A 14,327-nucleotide genomic window follows, 5' to 3' on the forward strand; every position below is an offset into this window, starting at 1 on the left:
GTGAACTGAGGGAGGAGGTCAAGGTCAGCGTGAGGGGAGACGTGAACTGAGTGAGGAGGTCAAGGTCAACATGAGAGGAGATGTGAACTGAGTGAGGAGGTCAAGGTCAGCGTGAGGGGAGACGTGAACTGAGGGAGGAGGTCAAGGTCAGCGTGAGGGGAGACGTGAACTGAGTGAGGAGGTCAAGGTCAGCGTGAGGGGAGACGTGAACTGAGGGAGGAGGTCAAGGTCAACATGAGAGGAGATGTGAACTGAGTGAGGAGGTCAAGGTCAGCGTGAGGGGAGACGTGAACTGAGGGAGGAGGTCAAGGTCAGCGTGAGGGGAGACGTGAACTGAGTGAGGAGGTCAAGGTCAGCGTGAGGGGAGACGTGAACTGAGGGAGGAGGTCAAGGTCAACATGAGAGGAGATGTGAACTGAGTGAGGAGGTCAAGGTCAGCGTGAGGGGAGACGTGAACTGAGTGAGGAGGTCAAGGTCAGTGTGCGGGGACAGATGTGAGCTGTGGGGTTCCAACTGCTCTCGACCCAGGCACTTCTGAGGGAGCCCTGATACAGATATTAACTCAACATAAACGATGCTAAAACCCTCCAACTCATCCTAGAACAGCACTGACAGTACAGTGCAGGATTATCCCAGAGCCTCTGGAATCTCCTCCCTGGGTGGGAACCCCCGATCCCCATCCACAACTGCATCACTTCACCACGCATCTCTGTTTCTTCAACATCAACAAGGGATACACTACCCGCCTCCTGCGGTTGTTTTAATGGTTAAATGAGTTAACCACGAATCTTACAGAGTTCCCGGTCCACAATAAGGGCCCAATAAATGTATATAATTATTATCACCACACACTGAGTTGACAGAACATTATCGTTTGCTCAATAGATGGATCCTGTAGAAACCAAATTCATAAGCACTCACACAAATCAGCAAATTACATGAAGTTCACGGGCTTTGGAAGACGAACACGGGAGGGCCTGGGGAAGGTCAGGTGGATGGGGACGAACACAGAGGGAGCGCGCGAGGGGCCTGATGTGCCCGAGCCTGACCGGCCCATAGAGCGCAGGGTCCAGAGCCAGGGCACCCACCAGGAAAAAGGCCCAGCAGGGCTGCAGCTGTGGGTGAGGTCACGAGGTGCCAGGGCTGGCTGTCCGGGGCCTACGAAGCGCCATGAGGAGGGTGTGCAAGCACACACACGCCCTGCCCTCCCAGCCCCAAGACCCAGGCTGCCCCCCACTCCACCCTCACCCCATGTGACAGCACCACCAGGCTTCTAAGCTAGAAAGGAGGGGTGCAGGTGGGAGGGCTGGAGAGGGATGGACACGGTCTGCAGGTGGGGGTCACACCAGAGTGGGCGTCACCTCCCAGAGCAGGGCAGGGTGTGAGCCATGTATGCTTCACGAAGAAGTCCCAGCTGCAGCATGGGGCAGAGTGCGCTGGGGGCCTGGGATACAGCACTGGGGCAAATGCAGGGGTACTCCAGACAGAGGTCATGAGAGGACACAGTGAAGGGAGGATCCCAGACCTGGCTGCAGTCCCTACCCTCTGTGCCAGAGGAGTGGGGAGAATGTGGTCAGAGCTGAGAACTCAGGCCAGGATGGGGGTGGGCTCAGGACAGGTGAGCTGAGGACACCAGGTGAGGGTTCAAGGACAGGGATGGGCTCTGGACAAGTGAGCTGAGGGCAACAGGTGAGGGTTCAAGGACAGGGACGAGCTCTGGACAGGTGAGCTGAGGGCACCAGGTGAGGGTCCAGGGACCTTAAAAAACTAGGTCTGAGGTCAATCTTTTGGAAGCTTTTCTATTTCAGGTTCTCAAGGAGCAAGTCAATTGGCAAATGATTAACACAAAATTCTTATTCACAAGTTTCTGAGAAAAGACTGAGGTTGGATCTTTATCTCATAATATACAAAAATTAACTCAAAATGGATCAAAGACCTAAACATAAGAGATAAAACTACAAAACTCTTAGAAGAAAATATACGGGGAAAGTTTCATGACATTGGATTTGTCAACGATTTCTTAGATATGACACCAAAAGCACAGCCAACAAAGGGAAAAATAGATAAACTGGACTAGATCAAAACTTTAAACTTCTGTGTTTATAGGGAAAAAGCTCTTTGACATGGGTCATGGCAAAGATTTTTTGGATATGACACGAAAAGTACAAGCAACAAAAGCAAAAACAAACAAATGGAGCTACATCAAACTAAAAGGCTTCTGCACAGCAATGAAAACAATCAGTAAACTGAAAAGGCAAACTACGAATGTGAGAAAATATGTGCAAACCACCTGTCTTGGTTATCTTATCTTACCTAGAGGTTAATATCCAAAGTAAATTTAAAAACTTATACAACTCAATAACAATAACAAAAAAAAAATCCAATTAAAAAAATGGTCAGAGGACCTGAATTGACATTTTTCCAAAGACAACACACAGATGGCCAACAGGGACATGAAAAGGTACTCAACATCACTAATCATCAGGGAAATGCAAATCAAAACCACAGTGAGACATCACCTCACACCTGTTAGGATGGCTTTTATCAAAAAGACAAGAAATAACATGTTGGTGAGGATAAGGAGAAAAGGGAACCCTTGTGCGCTATTGGTGGGAATGTAAATTGGTGCAGCCACTATGGAAAATAGTATGGAGATTCCTCAGAAAATTAAAAATAGAACTAACATATGATCCAGCTATCCCACTTCTGGGTATTTATCCAAAGAAAATGAAATCACTAACTGTGAGAGAATCTGCACCCCCATGTTCACTGCAACATGATTTACAGTAGCCAAGACACAGGAACAACCTAAGTGTCCACTGAAGGACGAAAGGATAAAGAAGAGGTGAACGTAGGCATACCTCACTTTCTTGTGCTTCGCAGATGCTGCATTTTTTACAAGACCCCCTGCCAGCAAAAGATTATGACTTGCTGAAGGCTCAGATAATGGTTAGCAGTTTTTAGCCATAAAGTATTTTTAAATTAAGGTATGTACATTGTTATTTTAGACACAATGCTATTGCACACTTAACAGGCTACAGAACAGTGTAAACATAACTTTTACATGCACTGGGAAACCAAAAAATTCATGTGACTTGCTTTATTGTGGTATTTCCTTTATTGCAGCGGTATAGAACTGAACTGACAATATCTCTGAGGTACGTACACACACACACACACACACACACCCCGGAATATTATTCAGCCACAAACAGAAGGAAATCTTGCCTTTTGTGACAACATGGATGGAGCTTGAGGACACTACGCTAAGTGAAATCAGTCAGACAGAGAAAGACCAGCACTGTATGTTCTCACTTACGTGAGTGAGAACCTACAATCTCAATCTAAAAAGGTCGAACTCATAGAAACAGAGAGTAGAACGGTGGTTTCCAGAGACTGAGGAGTGGGGGACCGGGGGAGACGCTGGTCAAAGGCACAAACTTACAGTTATAAGGTGAATAATTCTGGGATCTAATGTACAATATCATGACCACAGTTCACAATAATGTACTGCATACTTGAAAGTTGTTAAGAGCACATCTTAAATGGTACCACCACCAAAAAAATGGTAAGCCAATAGAGGTGTTAACTAACCTTATTGTGGTAATCGTTTCACAATATATGTGTTTCAAATCATAATATTGTATACCTTAAACTTTATGTTATATGTCAATAATAATAAATAAAGCTGAAAAAATTAAATTTAAAAAAATCCTCTATGTTTCAAAGGACACTCTCAACAGAGTAAAAAGGCAATCCACAGAATGGGAGAAAATATTTGCAAATCATATATCAGATAAGGGATTTGGATCCAGAATACATAAAGAATACCTACAACTCAAAAACAAAAAGATAAACAACCCAATTCAAACAATGGGCAAAGGACTTGAATAGACATTTCTCCAAAGAAGATATACAGACGGCCAATAAGCACATGGAAAGATGCTCAGCATCACTAATCATTAGAGAGATGCAAATCCAAACTATGAGATACCACCTCACACCCATCAGGATGGCTATTATCCCAGAACAGAAAACCAAGTGCTGGTGAGGACGTGAAGTCGGAGCCCTTGTGCACTGCTGGAGGGAATGTAAAATGGTGCGGCCACTGTGGAAAACAGTACAGTGGCTCCTCAAAAAATTGAAAATAGAATTACTATATGATCCAGTAATTCCACTGCTGGGTAAGGACCCCAAAGAATTGAAAGCAGGGACTCGAACAGCTATTTGTACACCCATCTTCATAGCAGCCTTATTCACAATAATCAAAACGTGGATGCAACCCAAGTGCCCTCTGGCAGAGGAACGGATAAGCAAAATGTGGTCCATCCATGCAATGGAGTGTTACGCAGTCTTAAACAGGAAGGAGATTCTGACACCTGCTACAACATGAACGGACCTTGAGGACATTTTCCTGAGTAAAATGAGCCAGTCACAAAAGGACAAATTCTGTGTGATTCCACTTACCCGAGGTACTTGGAGTCATCAAAATCACACAGACAGAAAGTAGGTTGGTGGCTGCTTGAGATGGCTGACACAACTGGGGCCACCTGTGGGTGGACGGGCCGTGTCCACAGGATCAGGGTTATGAGGGGTCGAGCAGTGGGCAGCTTTTTGACAGGACTCCCACGTCCTCTCTGCTGGTGCTAATGAAGCCAAGGCCACTGGTTTGTCCACACCAGACCGTGCCAGCCACCTCAGCAGCCAGCTCACACCCTCACAGATGCCAGCAGGAGCCCACATTCTGCCGATGGGAAGTCACGTGTGACACCTCGGAGCAGAGCCAGAGAACTCCCACAGACGTCCTGAGGCCACAGGAACTGCAGGCCTCTGCCACACGCTTGGACAGAGAATGGTACCCAGAGGGAGATGCAGTGGCATCACAGGGCCCAGGGTTTCACCCTGGCGCCGGAGGAGGCTGCCAGGAGCCCGCACGGCTGCCTCTGACCTCTTGCCAGCGGCGCCCTCCTGTTTCCTTAGAGCCATCGCAGGCCCAGGTCTGCTGGTCCACATGCTGACACCATGTGTCACGAGCAGGTCTGCACAGCTGCTTTAGCCAAGCAAACCACACACACACCGGCCAGAAACGGCACACGCTGAGGGTTAAAATAACCCTGGGAGAGCAGCTCGTCCCGAGACACACCACACCCAGAACAGGGCCCTCCCGACAGAGAAGCTGTGCGCACTGCCATGGGCTCAGGAGAAAACAAAACCCAGACGACCAACAGGGGGCCCGGAGCAATCCTCCATCTCACCCCCCAGACACAGCCCCACATGGCCTCCCCGGACAAGACACAGCGTCACCGCCGTCCCAGGACCCACGGAGCCTCGAGGTTCTTCCAGAGCCAAGACACACACCCCAAAGGTCTAGCTCACATGGTTGCTCTTTGCCAAAAAACCTGACTCATTAAGTCTGTAAAGGATCACCTGTGAGAAATGGAAACCAAACTGATCTTGGTTTACACCAAAAGAACTCACAAAATTGAATATTGTGTAATTAAACTAATTTGTGGCAGAAAATACAGCCTCATAGGTATATTTTTAAAGAATTCCTTTTGAAAGCAAGGACTACATACAGACAGATAAAGCCTGTCCCACCGTCCCCTGCCCGCAGCATAACAAAGAACTCAGCCCTCCTTCCGTCAGCCCGGCACGGACGGAGGGACACTCGGTAGGGTGGGCCGGAGCCCCCGAGTGTGCAAAGAAACCAGGACAGGGTGTGTCACGGCACGCATCAGTTTCCTAGGATTTAACATGCAAGAAACTGTCCCCCTCTTGAGGATTAAATCCAAATAATTCATTTTAAGGACCTAAGAGACATACATCTTTTTACCATTACTCACTGCAATGACCTTCAGTAACAAACTTAACTCCTACGGTTCAGGTTTATAAAACTTCACCATCTGAGCCAGAGCCCAAACTCTAAGCAGAGCTCCAGCATCGGAGTTCTCAAGTTATCACTCAAGGGTCCACATCAAGCTGTTCAACGCAATGATGACAACAATGACAGGTGTGCCGCCCACCACGACAACGGAATAGTTCAGAATGTGCGGGATAAACCCCCAAAGTGCTCCCATCCGGATTCTCAGGGAAACGCAACTCTAACATGAAACAAACACCCGACGGCACGGAAGTCACAGTGTGTCACAGTGTGTGAAGACACTACGCGCTACAAAGAGCTGGCAGCCCAGGAAGGTGGGGCGAGTGAAGCCGCCTGCGGGAGCAGAGGCACTGCCGGGTGCAGACGTGGGCACGGCCAGAGCAACACAACCAGGCCGCCCACGTCCGAGCAGGGAACTTAGAAACAAGAAGTCACACAACTTGGTCTCTGTCCTATGGTTAGCAAAAGGTGGAATCAAATGAATACACCTTGAACGAATACAGCAACGAAGGGTGTTTTCTCAAAAGGTCCAATAACGGCACCGTCACCCATGAGCAGTGCATTATGAGTAAATTCTAGCACCGGCAATGAAGCGGCCTCATTCAATGTTTGTTTGGCAAACAGCACTTTACTGCATCAGAGAACAAGGCCCAAGAGCTCACGGCCTCCCATGGGCACGAGTGCATGGTGATCTGCAGCACTTCCTCTAGGAGGTGAAGACAAAACTCCCCGTAGGAATGAGGACGGGCACGAGGAGCACGACTGGGAGGAGGTGGGAACCGGAACGGGTCAGCAGGAGAGAGAGGAGGGATCATAATCAATGCTCTTTCCAGAAGTCTGTTCCTGCCTGAATCACAGGCACCAAGACAGCCTCTCTTTTAGGAGGTGGGTCTACCACTGTACCTGAAATCCCAGAAAAACGTGCCAGCACCAGGGACAGCATCTGGCCCTTTCCAAGATGAAACATCAGTGAACTACAGAGGAAAAAGAGCCCTCATATGCCTTTTAACAACATTTATTACATATCTGAAAGGAAAGAGGAAGGCAAGAGTGCATTGAGGTCAAGAGGAATGAGAACCCATTGATGGCCAGCTTGTGTTTCCATGGCGATGGCCTGTCAACGGTGCCACTTAACGTTCTCGGTCTTCAGATGCAGTCATCGGTCCCTATCTATGGCCTGTAACAACTGAATGAGCATATCGGGTTCCATCTCAGGCTGTTAATTCATTCAGGCTACAGTGCCATTTATTGTCACTGAAAATCAAGACATAGAGTCTTCCTATAAACAGGCACTGCTGAGCTTAACACACACTAGGTAACCTCAGTTCGTGCATTTAACACTCACAGATCCATTTAAGGAGAGCTCCCAGGAGCATCAGAGGGACGACAGGTGTCTGCCTGGGGAGGGAGTAAGACGAGGGGAGAAGGAAGAGTGGTTTCCTATGCCACCCAGGGTGGCAACTCCAATCCAGAGCAAAGGACGCAAAAGGAAGCGCCCGTCACAGTTGCCACCACTCCTGAGAAGACACATCAATCATCTTGCCACTCTGGCAAGTTCTGGGCTGCAGGAGAGGAACAAAACCCCACACTAGATGGCTACTTACACTTGAGCAGCCAGGAGAGATTAGAAGAACATAAAGGCCAGAAAAATTAAAACTGAGCTGTCACGTCTCTTTCCTGCCAAGACAGAGCAACAGAGATCAGATGTACTCTCCTAAACAACCAAAAATGGTCAAAATATATGAAGTTTTAGACCAAAAAAAATGGGCAAAACATATGTTTGCAAGACACTGGACATCAGGCAATGAATGACAGTGATCTCAGATAGATGGGAAGGAGGTGAGGTGAGCCCAGAATTGTCCCAGGCTATGCCTTGAGAGAGTTCCCAGGACAAGGACCAGGAGTGGGAGCCCAGATCACGCCCAGCAGAAACCCTCAGTGAAGAAGATGAGCCGAGTCTGGGAAACAAGGCAGCTAGAGTTTGCAAGATGGAGCACCAGAAAGGAGAGCTGCATGGAGAGAGAATGCTTAAGATCTGCAGAGGGTCCCCTCAAGCATTCATTCTGCTGAGCACACATCAGCACGTGCACGTGAGCAAACCACACAAAACCAGGGAAAGAACCACCCAAAAGGATTAGCACTCACTGTGTTCAGCATTCACAAAGGGCCAGGAGCAGTGCCCTTCTACCAGCCAGACTGGGAAACCTCCAGATCCACAGGGCACTGGCTAGAGCACACAGCATGATCTTCCTCAGCAGCAGGGATCACTCAGCCAGACTAGGCACTGCCCTGGCCCCACCTAACTAATCACAAAAGCGAGTTCTAAAAAGATCAAACCATTTCCAAGTAACATAACCACATCCCAGAACAAAGCTCATGGATAATGATAGGAACACAAACATCCAGCACCCAGCAAGGTAAAATTCACAATGTCTAACAGCCAATAAAAAATTACCAGGCATGCAAAGAAACCGAAAAATATGACCCATAATGAGGAGACAAATCAGTCAACCAAAATAACCCAGAACTGCCATGAATGTTAGAATTAGCCAACAAAGATGTTAAAAGTTATTATAACTTCATTCTACATGTTCAAAAAGTTCAGTAGAGACATGGAAAATTATACATATCTTTAAAAGCCGCCCCTCCCCACCCACCACCTCAAAAAACACCTAAAGATGAAAATTACAATGTCTGAGATGAAAAATATACTGGATGGGATTAACATCAGATTAAACAAAGCAGCAGGAAAGATTAGCAAACCTGAGGATACAGGAAGAGAAACTATCCAAAATACAATAGAAAAGAGAATCTTAAAAATTGACAGAGCACCAGTGAGCTGCAAGACAACTTCAAGGGGTATAACATATGTGTGACTGGAGTCCCTGAATTGTGGGAGGGGAGGACAGAAAAATATGTTGAAGAAACAATAGCCAAAATTTCCCCAAATTTTATGAAAACTATAAATCACAAATCTAAGAAGCACAACAGATGCACAAGAAACACAAAGAAAGCTACGCCAGGGCACATCCTAGTCAAACTTCTCAAAATGACTAAGAAAGAGAAAACTGTAAAAGCAGCAAGAAAAAGAAAAGGCACATTACATGCAGAGGAACAAAGATAAGAATTACAGCAGATTTCTCATCAGAAACAATGCAAGATGACAGTGGAGCAACACCGTTAAAGCACTGGGAAAAACCTGTCAACCGAGAATTCTATACCTAGTGAAAATGTCTTTCAAAATGGAAGCAGGTAATAAAGACGTTTTTTACATTTAAAAGCTTAAAGAATTTATCACCAGTGATGCACACTACCAGAAATGCTAAAGGAAGTCCTTCAGACAGAAGACAGATACCAGAAGACAGATGATACCAGATAGAAATATAGACCTACACAAAGCAATGAAGAACACTGGAAATGGTAACTAAATGGGTAAATATGTACAATTTTTTTCTTATAATTTAAATCTCTTTAATATATGTGACTATTTAAATAAAAATAATAACAATGTAGTATGAGGTTTTAGCATATATAAACAAATGTACAACAACAATTACACAAAGGCAGGCAGGGGAAACAGAAGCACGCTATTGTGAGGTTCTTAATAGCTTACATAAAGTGGTATAATATCACTTGAAGGTAGACTAAGACAAGTTAAAGATGAATACTGTAAACCTAAAAGTGAATGTCCATCGACAGATGAACGGATGAAGAAAATGTGGTACACACACAATGGAATACTACTCAGCCTTTACAGAGAAGGAAATTCTGACAAATGTGACAACATGGATACACCTCGAGGATATTATGCTAAGTGAAATGAGCCAGTCACACAAAGTACAATTATTGCATAATTCCACTTATTTGAGTAAGGGAGATAGTCAAATTCACAGAATCAAAGAGTGGAATGGTGGTTTCCAGGGGCTGGGAAGTGGGGAAATGGCAAGTTACTAATTAACAGGCATAAAATTTCAGTTAGCAAGATGGATAAGCTCTAGAGACCTGCTATACAACGTTGCACCTACAGTCAACAATAATGCATTGTACACCTAAAAATGTGTTAAGAGGGTAGAGCTCATGTTAAGGGTTCTTACCAAAATAAAATGAAACAAAAAAATAAATTAATAAAATCCTAAAGCAACCATTAAAATAACAAAATGAAGAGTCACAGCTACTAAACCAACAACAGGAGGTAAAACGGAACCAGAAAAACTACTCAATTCATCAAAAAGAAGTCAGAATAAGAGGGAAAATGGAACAAAGAATAGAGAGTACAAGCAGAAAACAACAAGATGATAGATTTTAAACCTAACCTTATCAATAATCACATTAAATATAAATGGTCTAAATAACCCAATTACAAGGCAGAGATTGTCAGCAAGACTCAACTATATATTGCCTGCAAAACACACACTTGAACTACAAACACAAACACCTCGTCAAAAGTAAAAAGATAAACCACACCAGCACCAACCAAAAGAAAGCTGGAGTGTACAGAACACTAGAGAAATATCAAAGTGTATTTCACAGTAAAGATTACCAGGGATAAAGGTGGTAATTTAATAACAATAAATAAGTCAATTAATCAAAAAGACATAAAAATCCTAAACACTTATGTACCTAACAACAGAGTTTTGAAATACAGGAAGAAAAAACTGATAGAGCCGCAGGAGAAACAGACATGCCCGTGATCCACATCAGAGATTTCAATACCCTCTCTCAATGACCAAGAGCACAGACAGACAGAAAATCAGTGAGAATACAGATGTGAGCAATACCCTCAATTAACGTGACCTAATGGACGTGAATAGAACAATCCACCACAGACTACTCGTTTTGGCAGGTGCAGCCGTAACATTCTCAATACAGACCCTACTATGGGCCACAGAATCATCCCAACACACAATTCCAACACAGGCTTCCAGTCATGCACGTAAACAAACTACATCACACACTTTAAATAACTCATGGGCCAAAGAGAAATGAGAATGTATTTTGAACTGAATGAAAATAAAAATGTAACATATAAAAATTTATGGGATGCTGTTAAAGTAGTACTTAGGGCAAAACGTGGAGCTGTAAATGCTCTAAATACCAGAAAACAACAAAGATCCCAAATCAATGACCTCGAGTCCTACCTCTTAAATTAGGGGGAAAAAAGAATAAATTAAACTCAAAGTAATTAGACAAAAGGAAATAATAAGGAGCAGAACAAAAACCAATATATAGAAAACAGAAAAATAGAGAAAAATCAATGAAACCAAAAGCTGGTTCTTTGAAAAGATCAATAAAATGGATCAACCTCTAGACAGAATGATCAGGGAAAAAAGAAATGATGCAAATTCACTGAAGACAAAATAGTTTATACGAATAACACTGTCTATTAAGAAGTTGAATTTTAATTAAAAATCTTCCCACAAAGATAACTCCAGGTACACATGGCTTCACTAGTGAATTCTATCAAATATTTGAAGAAGAAATAATAACAATTCTACACAAACTCCTCTAGAAAATTGAAAAGTAGGGAATAATTCGCAACTTGCTCTATGAGGCGAACATTGCTCTGACACCAAAACCAAACAAAGGCATTAATCACAATGAGACACCAACATCTCTCACGAACATAGACACAAAAACGCTACACAAAATTTTAGCAAAGAAAATCCAACAGTATATAAAATGTTTAATACATCATGACCAAGCAGGGTTTATCCCAGGAATGCAAGCTTGTTCTAATATTTGTAAATCAATCAACTTAATTCACCATATCATATTAAACTAAAAAAGAAAAACATATGATCATGTCAATAGATGTAGGAAAAGCATTTGACAAAATTCAACATGCATTCCTGATAAAAATCCTCAACAACTGAATAAAGGGGAACTTCTCCCACCTGATAAAAAGCATCCAAAAAGCTGACAGCTAACATCATACTCCGCGTGAAACACTGAAAACTCTCCCCTAGGATCAGGAAGAAGGCAAGAATGCCCGCTCTCCCCACTGCTATTCGACACTCACTGGAGGGTCTCATCATGGCAATTAAGCAAGAAAAAGAAGGAAGAAAAACTACCTCTGTTCCCAAGTGACACGATCATGATCTTACCCATAAAATATCTAAGGAACCCGCCAAAAGCCATTAGAATTAATAAGTGAGTTCGGCAAGACTACAGGTTACAATCAATACACAAAAATACATTGCATTTCTACATACTAGCAATGAACACTCAGAGACTGAAATTTTAAAAACGATACCATATATGGTACCATCAAAAAGTATGAAATACTTAGGGATAAATCTGATGATGTGCAAGACCCATATACTGAAAACTACAAAACACTGTGAGAGAAATTAAAGACCTAAAAGACTTCCACGTGTTGGGAGTTTCCTTATTATTGGGTGGGAGTCCTCCGACCGTCCCAGGTCCAATGATTTTTCTAGGACTCACACAGCACGCAGTCAACTTCACAGCTGTGATTTATAACAGCACAGAGCATAAAGCAAAACCAACAAAGGGAAAGACTCACAGGGCGAAGTCCAGAGGAAACAGGGACGAGCGTCCAGGAGCCCTCTCCCACGGACTCCCGCAGGGTGAGCTAACTCCTCCAACAACGAGTTGTGACTCGTGGCTGCCAGAGGTTCTTTAGTGACTCGGCACCCAGGGTATCTGCTGGGCGCTGCTCATGCAGACACCCTCCACCTGGCACAGACCAAACTTGCAGACCTCCAGAAGGAAAGCAGGTACTCAGCATCCCCCGCACCGTGCAAACAGTCCAGGCACAGAGAGCCACTCTTCCCAGCTCTGGGGATGATGGGAAGTCTCCCCAAATCCACGTTCCCAGATATCAGCCTGCGGCCAACTTGGCAAGTGGGCCTTTCCAAGGACAGCAGTCCCAGGCCTGCTGTTAACACTGTCTGCACTACCGTGAAGATGTCAATTCTCCCCAAATTAATCTGTAGATTCAAGATCACCCCAATCAAAATCCTAGAATGCTTTTTTGGAAAAATTGACAGATTGATTAGAAATTCATACAGAAATGCAAAGGATCTAAATAAAGCACCAAGTTGGAGGACTGACAACACCTAATTCCAAGACTTATAACCAAGCTGCAGTCACCACGACAGAGTAGCCCTGGCACAGGGCTGGAGAGAGAAACAAATGCACGGGACGGAGTCCAGAAACACAGACAGCTGACTCTGACAAAGATGCAAAGGCAGTTTAATGGAGAAAAGGCATCCACATGCAAAAACAATGAAGTTGCATCCATACCTCACATCATGAACAAAAAACTCAAAATGGATCACAGATCTAAATGTAAAACCTAAAACTACAAAACTACCAGGGAGAAAACCTGTGTGACCTTGGGTTAGACACAGATTTCTTAGACGTGACATCAAAAGCACAATCCATAAAAGAACAAACTGATAACCTGGACTTCATAAAAACTAAAAACTTCTGCTTCTCAAAAGATAATATTAAAGAGAATGAACAGGCAAACCACAGACAGGGAGAAAATACCGCAAATCCTATATCTGATAAGGGACCTGCATCCAAAATACAAAAAACTCTCGCAACTCAATAAGAACAATTTTTAAATTGGCAGAGGATCTGGACACTTCACCAATGAAGATATAAGGATGACAAATAAGCACATGAAAAGATGTTCAACATCACTAGTGAAATGCAAATTAAAACTACAATGAGATGCCGCCACATAGCTATTCGAATGGCTAAAAATAAAAAAGGCCCACATGGTGTTGGCAAGGATGCAGAGCAGTGAACACACACGGCTGGGGGACACAGGGCGGCACAGCACGTGGGAAGACAGTTCAGCAGGTTCTTTAAAAGTTAAACACACACTTACCACACGATGCAGCCCGTCCACTCCTAGGTACACACGCAAGAGAAAAGAAAGCAGGTGTTCATAGAAGGACCTGTACCCAGAGGTTATAGCAGCTTTATTCCTAACAGCCAAAAACTGGAAACAACCCAAACGTCCGTCAGTCAGTGAATAAACAGAAAAACTGCAGAACCACCACATCACAGTCTATTCAACAGTAGAAAGGGATGAATTGCTGATACACGCTAGGACATGGACAAATCTCAAAATAATTATGCTGAGCGAAAGACGCCAGTCAGCACAGAGCACACACCAAAAGATCCCACTGACATGGGATTCTGGTGAATGCGAATGAAGGGACAGTGGCAGAAAGCAGACTGGTGGTCGCCTGGGGGGATGGCAAAGGGGAGACTTTTGAGGGTGATGGACATGTTCATTGTCTTAACTGGGGTGAAGGTTTCATGGTTGTACATTTGTCAAAACTTGCCAAAACTGCACACTTTAAATAAATACGTGTTCACTGTATGCCGATTATACCTCAATAAAGCCGCAGAAAGAGAACCAGGCTGCCCGAAAGGGGAGGGAGCCCAGAGGGGCTGAGGGGCT

At 44.3% G+C, this 14,327-nt stretch overlaps 1 protein-coding gene across 10 annotated transcripts in view; it reads right to left on the bottom strand.

The window, feature by feature from the left end:
• The window catches only part of SLC66A2 (solute carrier family 66 member 2), a 96,344-nt gene that overhangs the window by 49,203 nt on the left and 32,814 nt on the right, over positions 1-14,327 (bottom strand). The window lies entirely within an intron of this gene.

The sequence above is a fragment of the Equus przewalskii genome, chromosome 7 (assembly GCF_037783145.1).
Source record: "Equus przewalskii isolate Varuska chromosome 7, EquPr2, whole genome shotgun sequence".
Classification (NCBI taxonomy): Eukaryota; Metazoa; Chordata; class Mammalia; order Perissodactyla; family Equidae; genus Equus; species Equus przewalskii.